General features: G+C 37.1%; 1 pseudogene; it reads left to right on the top strand.

Moving 5' to 3' along the window:
• Positions 1–4343: 4343 nt before the first annotated feature.
• Positions 4344–5881, top strand: LOC140531625 (2-phosphoxylose phosphatase 1 pseudogene; annotated as a pseudogene).
• Positions 5882–16187: the final 10306 nt, after the last annotated feature.

Raw genomic sequence — 16187 nt, 5'->3', positions numbered from 1 at the left:
AATATGATCTAATATGATAAGACTCATCATCTATCAAAACATATCTAATGTCTATACACTTTGACTATTCATACAGACTGTGTAAAAGCATATAGAAGGAAAGAGGAAGAGCAATGAAAATGAACATTTTACAGTACTTGCTTTTTATCCTCTAAAGTGAAACCAGAGAAATTTGATTCTGATAACTCTGTCTCTGTCTCTCTCTGTCTCTCTGTCTCTGTCTCTCTCTGTCTCTCTGTCTCTGTCTCTGTCTCTCTGTCTCTCTCTGTCTCTGTCTCTCTCTATCTCTCTGTCTCTGTCTGTCTGTCTCTCTCTCTCCCTCTCTCTCTCTCTCTCTCTCTCTCTCTCTCTCTCTTCTCTGTTGTTCTCTTTCTCTCTCTAGGAAAGTGGAAAGAGTGTGAGACATTCCTGAGAAAGAGCCTGAAAATCCAACTTACCCACTTCAGTAGTTTTAGTGATGTTCTATAAAAATTCCTTTCTGTGTGATTAGTAACTTCAGAGACCATCTATAAAACCTTCTGGTCAATGACATTATCAAAGAGTTAACAGTTCATATGTATATCCTATAGTAGTGGTACTAAAGAATACTGGAAAGATACCTATGTCTGATGACTATGGAGTTCTGAAAAAAGAAGTGAACCAGTTCACCATGTCAGGAGTTCAAGATACCCTGGAATATCTTTTAGGCAGCTAAGGAGAAGATCACAGGACTGGAAATCAACTGGTGTTACTACCAAATTTCTATGGCAGAAAAGGAAAAAGGAAAAGACGCTTTCACCTGTACAGTTATATTTCACTACCTTGTTCCAAAGTATCTCAAGGACTCCCGATATTTTTCAAAAACTGATTGAAAAAGCAGTTGGAGACATGGACTATTGTTGGTGATATAACATCATTGTCTTTGGGAAGATCTATGGGGAATAGGATGAAAAACTGATGAAAGTATTTTATTTATCTAAAGATAATAGTCTAAAGGAGAGATGTTAAACCTTCTGGTCATGGCTCACATTGTCTGAAGTATTTCTGAGTGCAGCTGAACCTGATAAAACTGTAATTGGGAGATCTGCAACAAGAAAAATAAAATAGAACATACATAATATCAACCTGCAATTTTCTAATTCAATATGTAGCCCAGGAGGCTCTTTAGGTACCTTTATTGTCTGTGATGGCTGAGATTGAAATCACTGACAAGTCAATTGATAAGTGCTAGTTTTATTATTGCCTTTGCCAGAATATTGCGGCAAAGTGTGAGCACTAAACCAGAGAAGAATGAAATTCTTCTGACTTGGCCATCTCCAAAGAAGCCTTGAGATAGATCTCAATACATCCTAGGATGTGGAAGTTATCATAGTTTTGTTTTTTTAGGAACTATGTTATTATCATCTAGACACAGAATTTTACTTGAATATTGAACTGAATCTATTAAGATGAAATTTAATTTTAATAAATTTTATTCTTCAGATCAAAATGTGGATTTTACAAGTATAAGGATAGTGAAATATCTTAATAAAATACCATGTGAGGAGTATTTGGAGGAAATGGATATATTTAGCTGGAGAAGAGGGAAAACATTATAGCTATTTTAAAGTAGATGAAGGATTATCATAGGAAAAAAAAAGATTCAACTTTCATATGTTCTCAAAGAATATTGCAGGCAAAAGGTGAATGTCTCCCTCAATAGAGTTCCTTAAGCAAAAGTTGGATTTCACTAGTTGGGTATATTATAAAGAAAATTCTTGTTTAGGTATGCATTAGATTAGATATCTTTCCATGCCTCTTCTACCTTCATATGCCTTTTTGTTGTAATGTATTTAGGTCTGGTCAGTAATTCAGAACAGGTCAGTTTTTAATAAAGTTGATTGGTATGCTTAAAGATAGAAGAGTAAGGAAATTTAGTGCTAATTTCTTCAGGATGACATAACAAAAGACTTCCACGCTCTTTTTTGCATATAGTATTTTCAATGAGAGGCCATATGAAGTAGTGGACAAAGCACTGCCCTTAGAATCAAGAAGGTCTAAGCTCAAGAATAACTTCTGACATGGCAGATGTGTGACCCAGACACAGGGTCTTTTCTCAAGATGAAACTAAAGCACCACATGAAGTCTTTTCTGATCCCTCCAACTTCTACTTCACTTTCTAATTACCTCATAATTATTTGCATGCATTTTCTTTATGTAAATTCTCTGGTTATATGTGCACTTGTGTTTCCAATAAAAACTAAAAGAAAGAATTGGTTCATAATTTCTATTTCTATCCCTAGGGCCTAGAGCATAGCATATAATTAATAAATCCTTATTGATTAATTTTCAAATCATTAACCTTTAGTCTCCAGGCAACTCACTATAATACTCATTGACAGAAGGAGCTTCCTCACCAAAAGTTCTCTACACTGCTGAAATCAAAGATTTAAAGCAAAAAAAAAAATAATAAATGCTTTTAAAGTACATGGACAAGAATTCATGGTGGAATATGAATTTATTATAGTAGAGAATTAATCGTCAACATTTTTTTAAATCATACATTTTGCTCTTGTCAGCCATGCAAGGATCTAAGACAACTCCAAAAGATTCACAATGGAAAATGCTATCCAGATGTCTGAATGAGGATGCAAGCATACTGTTTGCTCTCCTTTTGTTGTTATGTTGTTTTTTCTCTCTTTTGTTTCCTCCCATGAGTTTTAATTCCTCTTTACATCATGACTGATGTAAAAATATGTTTAACATGAATGCATAAGCAGAGCCTATATCAGATTGCACATGATCTTGGGGAGGGAGTAGAAAAGGGAGAGGGGAAAATCTGAAACTCAAAATCTTATGGAAATGAATGTTGAAAACTAAAAATAAATTAATTAGTTTTTGTCTTCTATTTTTTTCATTCTTTTGGTTTTGCTTTACACTTCCTTGATTTCTCATTAGCTTCTATTTGCTCCATTCTAATTTTTAAGGAATTTGTTTCTTCAGTGAACTTTTGGACCTCCTTTTCCATTTGGACAGTTCTGTTTTTAAGTCATTCTCCTCACTGGCTTTTTGGACCTCTTTGCCACTTGGGTTAATCTATTTTTAGAGGTTTTGTATTCTTTAGTATTTTGTGGGTCTCCTTTAGCAAGCTGTTGATTCATTTTTCATGATTTTCTTGAAACAGTCTCATTTCTCTTTCCAATTTTTTCTCCACTTACTTGATTTTCAAAATACTTTTTGAGCTCTTCCATGGCCTATGACCAATCAATATTTTCCTGGAGGTATTTGATGTAGGAGCTTTGGCTTTGTTGTCCTTCTGGTTGTATGTTTTGATCTTCTTTGTCACCAAAGTAAGATTCTATAGTCTGAGGATTTTTTTATGCTGTGTGCTCATCTTCCCAACCAAATACTTAACTTTTTAACTCTTTGTTAAGGTAAGACTCTGTTTCCGGTGGGGTTGGGGGTGGGTGTACTGTCCCAGGCTTCAGGAGTTTTGTATCAGCCACTTGATTCTCCCACTATCTGTGGACTCAGAGATTTGGGAGCAGCTACTGCTGCTGCTGCTGCTACCACCACTGCCACCACCTCCTCATGTGCCCCAGGGCTGGGACCAGACTCTGGCCAGGACAGGCTCCTCTTTCACCTAGGTCCCACATAGTTTTCCCACTGACCTTCTCTGCTGTCTTTAGCATTTGTGGATTGAGAAGAATCTGCCACAGCTGCCAGTGATTCAGTCCCCTGAGGCCTGCTCCATCCCTATCTGTGTTGGCATGACCCATGCAGCTGGACTGCTCTCCACTCCCAGCCCTGCAATATACCCTTCCTCTCAACCTTCTAAGTTATCTTGCGCTGGAGATTTGTTTCACTCTGTCATTTTGTGGGTTCTGTACCTCTAGAATTTGTTTAGAGTCATTTTTACAGGTATGTAGAAGGATTTGGGGAAGAGCTCAGGCAAGTCCCTGCTTTTGCTCTATCCATAAATTAATTAATTAAAAAAATAAAATAAAATCATACATTTAGTGCAATAGAGTTTTATTTGATTTTTTTTTTAACAGAAGCATCTAATGTCTTCTCAATGCATAGACTTTAAGAATAGTGCTAATGTGTAAGTTAATAACTTCTTTAAGTATGTGTGTTGGAAGAAGAGTGTCTGCCTTGATATACTATTTTTTAATTATCTTGTGTTTACTTAAAGAAAATATGTATTGGGGAAGCCCACATGGAAGAGTCAGAGAGGAGGCTGGACAAGCCAGCCCAGCAGGAGTCCAGGCCAGGGCCGGGGTTATGGGAGAGCCACCACTTTAGTTCCAGCCCTCATCACTTCTCATCTGGAGTCCTGCAATGGCCACCTAATTTGTTTCCGGCTTCAAGTCTTTGAACTTCAATCCATCTTCTACACAACTGCCAAAATGATTTTTCCTGAAGTTCAGGGCATATTTCCAGTTTGAGGTGAAACCATGAAGAAAAAATAGAACAAATAATAATGCTTTTCCAAAATCGTTTTTTGTTGCTGCTGTTCTTGGCTGCCTTACTGGCCTTTTTGAGCATCAGTCTACAATTCTTCCATCTAACACCAGTAACACCAGTCAAAAATGGGATGAATGGCAAAAATCACAAGAATATAATGCCTGATCCATTGACTGAACCTCCTGTGGTGGATCCTATTCATGAAGCTCCTATTTACTGCAATATTCCAAGCATAACAGAATGTAGTGCAGAAGGTCAGGCACCATATTATTTTGAACTAATATCTGTTCATGTGTTAAATCATCATGGAGATAGATGCCCACTTCATGCCATTCCTAAAACAAAGAGACCAGAAATTGACTGTACTTTGGTTGCTAACAGGAAGCCAAACCATCCTAAACTTGAAGCTTTCATCAATCACATGTCAAAAGCATCTGCAATCTTAATGGAAGGCACGCTCAGTACCCTGCCTCTTTATCCTAATCACTCACTGTGTGAGATGGGAGAGCTCACACAGACAGGATTGTTCAACACTTGAAGAATGGACAGCTGTTATGATACATTTATTTAAAGAAACACAAAACTCCTTCCAAAAGATTGGGCCACAGAGCATCTTTACTTAGAGATAACTGGAAAAAGTCAAACTCTCCAAAGTGGACTGGCCTTGCTCTATAGTCTTCTCCCAGATTTTGAGTGGAAGAACATTAACCTCAGGCACTGAGGTGGAACACTGTCTTCTGTTCTGGAAGTTGTGACTGCCCTATGAGAAATCAATATCTAGAAAAGGAACAACGTCGCCAGTATCTCTTGCATGTTAAAAACAACCAGCTAGAGAACACTTACATGGAAATGGCAAAAATAGTGGGTATTCCCACAAGGCAACTAAGAGCTGCTAACCCCATAGATTCTATGTTATGCCACTTTTGCCACAATGTCGGTTTCCTTTGTACCAAAAATGGCTGTATTGATATGGAGCATTTTAAAGTTATCAAGACACATCAGATAGAGGATGAGAGAGAGAGAGATGTGAAAGGAAACTTTATTTCAATTATGCACTACTGGCCTCTCATCCTGTACTTAACCAGACAGTCAATCGGATGCTGCACATTGCAAAAGGGAAGAAGGAAGAGATTTTTGTTCTCTGTTCTGCTCATGATGTCATTTGTCACCAGTTCTCAGTGCCTTGGGTATCACTGAAACCAGGTTTCCAAAATTTGTGGCCAAATTGGTCTTTGAACTGTGGCAACACGGGGAAAGACCTGCTGATCATTTTACCTGTATTGTTTATAAGGGAGCTGATGTTACATTCCACACCTCTTTTTACCAGGAACACCACAAGCATTCCAACAAGCTTATGTGTCCTCTTGAAGATTTTGTTCACTTTGTCAAAAGGGACATGTTTTCAGTCTTAAATAGCAGTAGTCATTATGATGCATGTCATAGAAAAACATTTTAAAAGAAAATCATTCTGTATTTTGTGAAATTTGTGCTGGTACAGAAGATGACCACTTTCAATTCTTTCTGATTCAAAAGGTACAACAGTATTGGTTTGAAAATACTTAGAAATCCTTGCTTGGGACCATATAGGCTGAGTGACTTGAATCGCAAATAATTTACTGTGATTTGGTACATGATTTAGTTCGTTAATTTGGTACAGTTCTACTTCATTCAGAAACAGAGGTACTCTGCTGTAAATTGATATTGCTTGGAATAAATGATTTTCCCCCTTTTGCCAGAGTAGATAAGTTTAGGTTGCCAATTGAGAATTTCATTCTCTTGACAGCCATGGTACCATAATATATAGCCAACTAACCTCATCCACAATGTTTCTTAATCTTGTGCAGTTATAGTTACTCCTTAAATGAAAGTATTCCTAAATTGTATATCCAACACCTCTCTCTACTGTGATTGTACTTGCAGAAGTAATTTGAATACCAAGAACTTTATGTTGGTTCTTCCAGTTCTTTTACAATCAACATACTTCTTGGTATAACAATCTAATTACAACAGAATATGAGGAAAATGATCATTAAATCAGGATGAATCTAATAATAAAATTATTAAGGTACTGTATGTTCAGGATGATAAAAAATACTGTGGTATAAGATCATTAAGTGTATTTTAAATATTTGTCTGCTGTAGCAAAAGCTGGATATGCCGAAACTTTGATATGCAATTTAGTATTTTTATAGCCTAGAAAAATATTTTCTAAGACTTGTGTTAGAAATGATGTGGTACTAATCTCAATTTTCTGTATTTTCTTGATATTCAGAGATTTATGAAGGCCAATTTTGGATATCTTCAATGAACAAACATATTACCAAAAAATAGCATTTGACCAATTGTGGAATTGAATACATTTTTAAACCAGTTTTGTCAGTTACACATAGTAAAATCTGATTTGATTTTTAAGGAGATATTTGGGGTAAAACTTCATTACTAGAATATTAAATAAATCTTTATAGTGATAGATTTTTTTATACTTTTAGAAAAGATTCTAATTTAATCTCTGATAGTTGAAACAATGGTGCTAGTTAAATCAGAGGAAATGTAATCTATGAGTGGGATTCTGTAGTGTTTTTGGCATTCCAGACTCTTCATTTTATTTTTTGCTCAGTGCTGCATTTGAATGCACTTGTTTCTATCAATAAACTTTTGAGAAATAAAAAAAAAGAAAACGTATTTACAGAGAATTTGTATTAGCAAAATCAATTGGATTATGTCACTCAGATTAATTACATTAAGTCATGTGAGGGTTTTGAAACACTTTCCATTTTAGTTCAAAAAATTTGGCATTAATGTAATCATGCCAAAAATGAATGCCTAATTTTGAAGACAAAAATAAAACACTATAAATATCAGTGGTTTCAAAGGAAACTGTGATTATAATGTAGACACTGACTTGAGATAGTCTTATATAACTATTTTACTTTCAATTTTCCTGAAAAAAAACCAATGTTACACTGATCTCTTGATATTCTAAATTCTCTAAATTCATATACAGTTATAATATTAAAGAAAAATTATAAATATAAGTTTAAGTCATTTCATTCTATTTGATTTTTAATTGAATGGAATACTATTGTTGAAAGGAAAATTCTTCTTTTGGGTTTTCACCCTGATTAACAAGGCAAAACTCAAGACAAAGAGAATTAAAAGAATTTTATTACAAACACTTCAAGGTAGCAAAATGTTGATAAGCCGATCATTGGAAATCAGCAATGTCTTCAAGGTGGGAACAGCTTTTAAAGTTAACTTTAAGACATATAGATCCACCTCAGCAAAAGAGGTTGGGCCTTTGAATCTTAGTTCCTCCCCAAGGTAGTAAGACATTGATGGTTTGCAGGTAAGGATATTTGACAAAGAGCAGGCAACGCAAAAAACTGCAGACTTGTTGTCTCCTTCTCCATTAGAGCCAACACTGATAAGCAAGACTGGGAACAATGAGAAACTGAGTCAACATAATTTTCAATAGTACCATGGCTTAGTAGGGAAGAAAACTGGACTGTAAGCCAAGCTATACCATCTTGACCAAGTCTCTTCATTTCTCTGAGCTTTAGTTTCCATCTATAAAATGAATAAGTTAGATGGATTATCCATAATGCCCTTCCCAACTATAACAATCTATACTTCATCTATAACCAGCTCTATTTAGTAGTCCAGGTAAGACAGATAGTTGATTGTGGTACTGGTATAATATTGTTGAATCTGGACTCATCTCAAGGTTAGAATTATGGATTAGATTTCCTTCTTGCTCATGGTTTAACTTCCCAACAACTTTGCTCTTCTCATTTTAGTGGACCAGAGACTAACTTCTCAACTTCATTTAACCACCTATCATCTGATTAGCTTTACGAAGTGGTATTTGGTGAGGTTTAGGCATGCTGGGATCCTGAAATAGCAGCACACCAGGTCCTGCCTGAATGAATTTCACCCAAACCTTCTTTCAGTCAAAGAAAAACAAAGTTCATTAAAGATTCACCATATTGGGTAGAATCTTAAGGAATCTGAACACTTAATGATTTTTGTATTGGCAAATGGGTCAGATAGAATCTTAGCCCCTTCATGGAGACAAGATTGATCTTATATGCAAAAAGACAATGGGAGAGATCTAGGGGTGGCCAAGTAGTCTGGGGTGACTGAAGGGGGAGTATTATTGGGAGTGGCCAGTAGGCTGAGGTGACCAGAGGTCAGGTGCCAGGAACCCAGAGAATGGAATTTTGATAGAATCAAGGGTGGAAAGTAGCCAGAGGCAATCTGGAGATAACACAGATTTGGGCCTAGTGATAATGAAAGGCTTATGGTCCCAAGCAAATGCCAGAACAAGTGGAAAGTTTCAAGAAGAATTCAAGGGGTTTCCCAGAACCTGTACCCCATCAGTATTTGCAGTTATCTCTTCCACATTCAACTTTCTCCAGTATGATTTGATTTATCACAGCTCCACAAAAGAAATTAAATGGGAATCTGAGGGTCATTTGTAGAAACTGTAGACAACAGTCAAAGGTCAGCAGATAGTAAAGAAATAGTTTCGAAACTCAGAAATGCATAAAATGTGCATAGTATTGTATATCAGCATATTTTACATTTTAATTTATTGTGCAGGATGATTTGTTGTACAGAATTTCATTATACCATACCATGATAATTCAGACTTCTTCTCTAGTACAAAAAATTTTATGCATATTTCCCAAATCACAAGGGGGCCGGGCCCCTAACCCTTTGTCATGTGAAAAGGATAACTGTACTTCAAAAACCCAGTTAAAAGAAAAATACTCTTCCCCTAACATCTTCAAGCATGATTCCCCTCTACCAATTTGGTCTCTGGAGGAGAGAAATGTAAATTAGGATAATAGTTTATATCAATCCCTACAGAACATTAGTCCCTTGCTACTCAGTGCATAGCTGCTAGGCTGACTACAGCATCTGGTCTAGATACCTAAAGGTTAGGATTCTGAAGGTTTACACACCCAGGCTAGATCAGAGACTCTCCTCCCTGCACCTTGAATGAAAAAAAAAATGAATGAACAGGTCAAAGACTAAACCCTTTCTTGGAGCCACAGGAGCTAGTGACGTTTATGAGGGATGGGCAAAGGCCAGGGTCTCATGACCTAGAAGTAAGTGAGTTATGTCCTCCCTCAGACTCAAATGGCTAAAAAGCTACATAAAAGTTTTGAATCAAGATCTTTCAAAGATCCAGAAGACTGCTCTAAACTGTGTAGTAAGTGAATACAAAATGTTCATGCATAATCCAGTCCTCCAGCACCCTGGAAGTCTCCAGTGTTCAATGTATGTGTTGATAAGGCTATCAGCAAATTCATGGCATCTGCATATGTGCCTGACCCCAATTACACTAGTAAAACTGAATGCTTTTAAAATATTTGTGTCATTATAAACTGTTAAATATCTCTTATTAAATTGAATCATACATTTATCACTCTTCAAGGATGGATAGAAAGCAACAAACTTCTTATTATATATATTTGTGTCTTTATGTATGTGTGCATGTGTATGTGCATATGTGTGTGTGTTGTAAAAGAAAATTAAATCATACACCCTCTCTAATCAAAGATTATTAGAACAGGCTGCCTAGCTATCTCTCTAGGACTCTTTTTGGAAAAGAGTTCAGCTGTTTTACCATTCTAACAATTCCTGGCTTTCTTTTTGTATGTAAAGCTTGCCAAGGCACATGTAACACTTGTTGACTATTTATTAATTTCTCCAGATAGAGTTCCATTTCCATCAAATTATCAAACTATGATACTGATCCCAAACTTGCACCCCTTTTGGAAACAGAAAAATAATCATTGCACAAAATTCAATGACATTATGAACTATTCTTTATCTGGTGATGGTAGTGGAGGAATAGTGGTGTGCTTTACAAAATGAGACAAGCAATTCATCATGGATTAACTGCCTTCTACTTTTTAAGGTTATCTAAATTAAAACCCAATCTGTAATTATTCTCCTTTTCAATTTTATTATATCTTCTGTTTTACAATCATGTGTTTTTATATAGAAACTCAATTAACAGAAGTGTTATAACACTATTGTTTGCTTAATAGTATCTCATTTGCAAAGTTCTAAGTCTGAAGAAAGTAAAACAAAATGAAAAATACCCATAAGAATTTTCTTGCATTAAAATTTTAGTTATATCTAACCCAAACACTGGAGAAAAATTCAATTTGGGATGGATCATTCTTTATGGCAACAAAGAATAGTGGGGAAAAGAGGGGCAGTGGAGAGGGCACAGAACAATGTGGGGTATGTGGAGACTTGGTGAAACAAAGTGAAGTGAATGGTTTGATTCCCCAAAGAATTCTTGGAGGGAGTTGTATTCTGTGCCTCTGAAGGCACTTCAAAGCAAAGTGATAGTGATCTATGGTAGGAGATTGGTTGCTTCGGGAAAATGCACCTGCATCCCATACAGCATCCTACAGCAAAGTCCCGTGACAGTTAAAGCTCTAATCAAAACAATTGATTTTCTCAAATCACTTGGGAAAAATCAGTTAAACCAGTAGTCAATAAAGTCAAAATAGTCCATAAACAGCTACATAATTCATACTGGGTGGGTAGATAAGAGTTCTAAAATGGAGGTTCATGGCATAATCACTCATGTGCACATTTCGTGGTCCCCAGAATTATATAACTAATTGAGACACTGGAAATAATCAAATTAGCTGGGTCTTGGTAAAGTTGATCAAGAGGGTTTGTGATCCAGTGACTAGTGATGTAGAGTCCTTTGAAAGTAGATCTTTCTTCAAATGTCTGGGTGATTCAGGCAAAGCTAATATCCTGTATTCTTGCACTTTACACCAAGCTGGACAACAAGATGTAGTCAAGATCACTGACGAAATACAAAAGCTCATAATATGAACTGTATCCACTAAACAGCACATTGAACTAAAGACCTTTTATTTTTTCAAGATTCTAAAAAATAAAATTTTCTACTTAACAGATATGAGAAATGCAGGAGTCCAACAAGGAATAAAAGTGCCAGTTTCTGATAGGTGACAGATTTGAATTCAATTAGAAATTTGCTATTCCCTCAAAAAACTCTAACTACTCTCTACTCCCCACTACCCTTAAGTAAGGTAGGGTTTCTGTCCTTCTGTTTGCTTATATATTTGGAGATAGTATGCTGACCTTACTAAAATGATTTTCTAGAATCCCTTTTCTATCTTGCTTCCAGTTTTATTTCTTCCCTTTCTGTTCAGCTCAAGTAAGCATATTTCCCTGGAAACTTAGAGCTCATTGTTTCTTCTATCTTGAAATCATCATATCTTGAGATAAGAATTCTTCATGGTCTTTGTTCAGTTATACAAGAAATACTATGCCTATTGAATTTTAAAACTAGAAACAAGCAAGCTCACAGATAACATCAGTAGATTTTAGATGTCAGTCTGCATAATACAAAGTAAACCAAACTCTTCTCTCTCTCTTCCTTACAACCACTAGATATGTTCTGTTTCTGTGAAAAGTGGTGGAGAGTAATTGATGAATTATCTAGTGGGTGGTTATTGAAGAAAATAATGCAACCTTGGGGACACCTTGAAGTTCCTATGCCTCTATAGGCCTAGCCACTACTGGGAAGACATAGGGGAAATGGGGAGTACTGGGAGAGAAAAATGGTCTAGGTATTTCCTAAATTTCATGTCCTGGGGTAAAGCCTCAATTGTTCTGTAAGAAGTTTACCTATTACTGGATCATAGAAAAAGATTAATTATTCAGGACTAAATGGATTTGAGAACACCCTGGATGTTTACTTCTTCCTTCCTTACTTATCAATTCCTGGTTCAATAATGAGTAACAACATTCTTTCATAAGGACCCATAATTTTGTGAGTGCATTGCTGAAAATAATAGCATTTGAGCCAGCTTCAATTCACTCTTGACTGTACATGGCTATAATATCAAGAATGGGAAAATAAAAGTAGGTATATAATTTTTTAAAGTAGATTCCTTCAAAACTGCCATTGGTTATCATCATAGGTCCCTGTCATGTATGTCAAAGTAACTGAGATCACATAACATCACCAGCTCAGTACTTGTCAACCCACTAGACAAAATTTTCCCCTTTTGCAGACCCATATTGCAGAATGATGTCAAATTTTGGCTTCTAAAAATCCTCTCGTGAGGAGTTACTCATTTCTGTTGGAATTGCAAGATCCTCCATCTCTTTCATTCAAGAACTCAAGATTAACAGTGAGTCAAGTAAAGATGCACTTTCTTTCAGGTGAATTCCTATGTTCGTTGGTTGCTGTCCACTCTCAAACAGGACCAAAATGACATCACCATGATAAGTTCAAGTTTCAACGTGTCTGACTGTGGTTGATCAGACCAATATGAGCTCGGAATGCTCTACCACAGGTTGGGCACAGATGGTCCATGTGAACATATTAAATTTGCACATCCTATGTTTACTTTGTGCTGTCTCAATTCTGTTTTGCTCATAGAGTACAGTACCTTCTCTGATATGGACACACTATGCTGAGTGGTGCTGTGCCAGTGTCTCCCGTGTCCCACAATCAAACCCAAATTTCTTGAGAGAGACCTTGAGAGTGTCTTTGTATCGTTTCTTCTGACCACCATATAATCTCCTGCCTCATGTGAGTTCTCCATAAAATAGTCTTTTTAGCAAGCATATATTTTGTATTCGAACAATGTGGCCAGCCCATTGGAGTCACACTCTCTGAAGCTCAAGCAAGGACTTCAGTGTCAGGAGTTCAAGGATGCCTCCATTGTCCATCTCTATAAAAGTAAAGGAAATAGATAGCCCTGGGACAATCACAGGGGAGAGTCTTTCTCTCTCTTAGTCTTTTCTGGCAAATTTCTTGCTAGAGTCCTCCTTAATAGAGGAAAATGGTCATATACCTAAGAACCAGTGTGGCTTCAGAAAGGGCCAAGGAAGAGTCGATATGGTGTTTACTGCCCAACAACTGCAGGAGAAATGCCAGGAGCAGAACAGAGGTCTATACAGATCTGACCAAGGCATTTGACACTGTTAGTCATGAGGGATTATGGAAAATTATGTCAAAATTTGGTTGCCTGGAAAAGTTCATCAGTGTTGTATGCCAGTTTCATGATGGCATATTTGCTAAGGTTCTGGATACTGGACAATGCTCTCGTGCCTTCCCAGTCACCAATAGAGTGAAACAGGGCTGTGTGCTTGCTCCCATGCTTTTTAGCATGATGTGTTCAGCCATGATGCCAAAGGCTTTCAGTGAGGATGAACACGGACGGCATCAAGGTCAACTACCATACTGATCATAAGTTCTTCAATTCGAAAAGGCTACAAGCCAAGACTAAAGTGGAGGGAGTATTGAGCATGATATCCTGTTTGCAGATGATTGTACACTCAGTGCAGCCTCTGAAGCTGGGATGCAACAAAGTATGAATCAATTTTCTGCTGCCTGTGCTAATTTTGATCTAATAATCAACACCAAGAAACCACAGGTGCTCCATCAGCCACCACCACACCACCCATGGAACCATCAGTTATAACAAATGGAGAAGTTTTGAATGCTGTGGATAAGTTCACTTACCTTGGTAGTGTACTTTCCAGGGATGTACACATTGACAATGAGGTTGATGCACACATTGCCAGAGCTAGCTCAGTGTTTAGGAAACTCTGAAGAAAAGTTTGGGAGAGAAGGGGTATTAGACTGACTGCCAAGCTGAAGGTCTACAGAGCCCTTGTGCTGACCTCATTGTTGTATGTCTGTGAAACATGGACAATCTATCAATGCCATGCCAGGAAACTGAATTGCTTCCATTTGAATTCCTATGTGATATGAATATAAAGAGACAATTTACCTCCCAGTATAATTTAAGGAGCGAAGTAATTTGCAATAGTTCTAAAACCTCTTGGATCTTGAGGGAACTTAACTGTTTCCCACACAGAGGATGGAATAAGGGGTAGGGAGATACGGTGAGTTTTCGTGAAAGTTAAGAGTGTTCTGTATGGGAGACAACTCCCCCTTCTTGCGAGTAGCAAAAGGGAAGGGAATAAGCATTTATTAAGTGCCTACTAGATGCCAAGCACAAGAAGTGCTTTACAAATATTGCCTCATTTGATCAGTGCTAATTCTGTGTTTTCATCCTTCATTGCCAAAGAAGAGGATGCCATCAGAGAAATGATGACATGACTTGCACTTGACTTTGTTTCGAGTGAGGGAGGGCTGTGCAGGTCACCAGTCTCACTTCTCCTCCAGAGCCATCTGAATCCAGTGACCAGATATTCATCAGGATGACTGCAGATGACCCAAGATGAGGCAATTGGGGTTAAGTGACTTGCCCAAAGTCACACAGATAGTGAGTGTCAAGTGTCTGAGGTGAGATTTGAACTATGTCCTCCTGATTCCTGCTCTGTTGCTCTATCCACTACACCACCCAGCTGCCCCCTCAGTGCTAATTAATGATTTGTTAAAGACACAGCCTATAGTAGGTAGGATAGTTTGCCATGATAATCATGATCATGGTAATGAATCTACTATTTTAAAAGTTCATTCCAATTTTTCAATAATCTCAGCTACCTAACCATATTACAGAAGATGGAAAATCTAGCAACTGAGAATAACAGGCCCCAAATTAGATCTTCTTCATGGTAAAATGAAAGCAGTAATTACAGGCAATGGTACATAAGGCAGAAGGATATGTCCTTTCAGGGCTATGATGGCAACTGACAAGACAGCAGATTTAACTGGGGACCCTACAAAGTCATATCTTAAATAAATATCAGTAGCTGTAAGGGCAAACATCTTTTCCTGAAATGAGAGAAGAGTGCTAATATAAACAATTTGCTAATTCATGACAGATAGGAAACCTATCTGATATTTCAAAGGTGGACACTCTAATTGACACAAAAAAACATCACTGAACCGAACAAGTTATATTGTCCTTAATTTAAAGGATGATGTGGCCCTGAGCCCACCACAATATTCCATTACAGATCCTGTGTACACATTAATAATAGAATCAATCCTCTGTTCTCATTAAAGGTTCAATGTAATTATTAAGCTCAGCAGAGACTATATGATATGTATGATGGTCAATATAAGCACACATATGCACATACGTGATGTGGACATATATATAGATGTGTTTATACTTATGCACATGTGTATGTGCATATGATCTGTATTGTGTATGTATACACACATATACGTGTATGTATGTATGTGTGTATACACATGCATATATATATATGTGTGTGTGTGTGTGTGTGTATTTGATGATACCTAACCCCAGAATGAAGAATCTTTATTGACTGATTCTATACTCTCTAGACCCCAAACCACTCAGGCAAATTCATGGCAATCATTCAGGAATCAGTATGATAAAATACTGTTTGTCTTATCCCTCAAGATTCTCTCACTTGTCAGCTATGCAGCTTTCAGCTCAGCCAACTAACAGGACTTGTTAGCATCCCAACTCACTTTACTGGATTAATGACTTCTGAGATCCAATTGTATATACCCCTCTTCTAATGTCAAGAGCCTGCAGTGAATAGGGAAAAACAGATCCTCATTGAGCTAGCAGAGGAAGCAGAGAACTGGACCTGGGGACTTGAGGTCTCAGCCACTGGCAAAGATACATCTCAATGAAAGATGTAACAGCTGAGCAGACTGGGTAAGAATGATCTTGAATGCCCAATTTCCATCAAACAATGGAAACATTTTATTGCCTACTCATCTTGTCAGGGAGACCATCTTGCATTACCCAACTCATAATAAGGAAAACTAGACAAAAGTTAATTTGATGAGG

This window comes from Notamacropus eugenii, chromosome 3 (assembly GCF_028372415.1).
Source record: "Notamacropus eugenii isolate mMacEug1 chromosome 3, mMacEug1.pri_v2, whole genome shotgun sequence".
Lineage (NCBI taxonomy): Eukaryota > Metazoa > Chordata > Mammalia > Diprotodontia > Macropodidae > Notamacropus > Notamacropus eugenii.
The sequence above is the reverse complement of the archived record's forward strand: the minus strand, read 5'-3'. Positions and strand labels throughout refer to the sequence as shown.